The following is a 951-nucleotide window of genomic DNA, read 5'->3' as shown; positions in this document are numbered from 1 at the left end:
TCCTCTCACCCTGGGAATTCCCAGCGGATGGATGAATTTAAGAAAGGAAGAAATGCAAATTTCCCCCTCTGCCTTTGTGCTTTGCTCTGAAAGGCAGAAAGGGCTGAAAGTTGCCGATGCTTGTGCCCGTCTGAACGTGGAGAAGAGCTCCCCGAACGTCCTGATATAAAATTCAGGGATTGCATTTCAGCCTCTCCTTTCAGGGCTGAGACTAAGGGATTCCATTAATATAAATGCTTTCTTCCCATTAAAAAGAAAACCAATTTGAAAGAAGCAAATAAAACTAACGCTATCCAACTGACTGACAGCTCGTAAAACCCAAACAGAATTAGGAAGAGGGGTTTTGCATTGCTCAGTTTGCAGGTGGGCTTTATAACCTCCGGTGATCTGTGTGAGTGCATGACAAGGGAGGCAGGAAATTTTTTGTGCTCTCGGTGAGGAAAATCTAACCTACGAACCTTTTTTTCCGAACAGCATATTCATCTTTTAGAAGCAGTTGTGCCTAAACTTGTGCTCCGCACAGACTCAGGAAATGATCAGATTTTGTGTCGAACAGAAGCAGCAACTTATTTTTTTTCTTATTCTGATTTCCCGCGTGAGACCAATGAAACCAAACCTCTCATGCTAGGAGGGATAGACACCACTTTACTGTTAAATATTTTCTACAATTTCTGTGGGGGTGTCAGCTCTGCAATGGAGCCTGTTTATGGCAGCGGCCGAGGCTGCGGGCGCTCGCAGCCAGCAGTAACCCAACGCCTGAGAACGCGGCTGGGAGCGGCGAGGCCAGCGGGAGCCACGTCCCGGAGGGCGGTTAATCCACCAGGCTCCGCTCCCGCAGCTCCTGCCGCACCTACAACCTTCGAAGCCGGCGCTAGCCGAGCCAAAGAAGGCTGGGGCGTGTGGGTTTTATCCAGCCTGAGCAGGGGAATGAGGTGGCGAAAGGGGGTGTCC

The sequence above is a fragment of the Cariama cristata genome, unplaced genomic scaffold (assembly GCF_000690535.1).
Source record: "Cariama cristata isolate BGI_N322 unplaced genomic scaffold, ASM69053v1 scaffold38861, whole genome shotgun sequence".
Taxonomy (NCBI): Eukaryota; Metazoa; Chordata; class Aves; order Cariamiformes; family Cariamidae; genus Cariama; species Cariama cristata.
Note: the sequence above shows the minus strand (reverse complement) of the source record.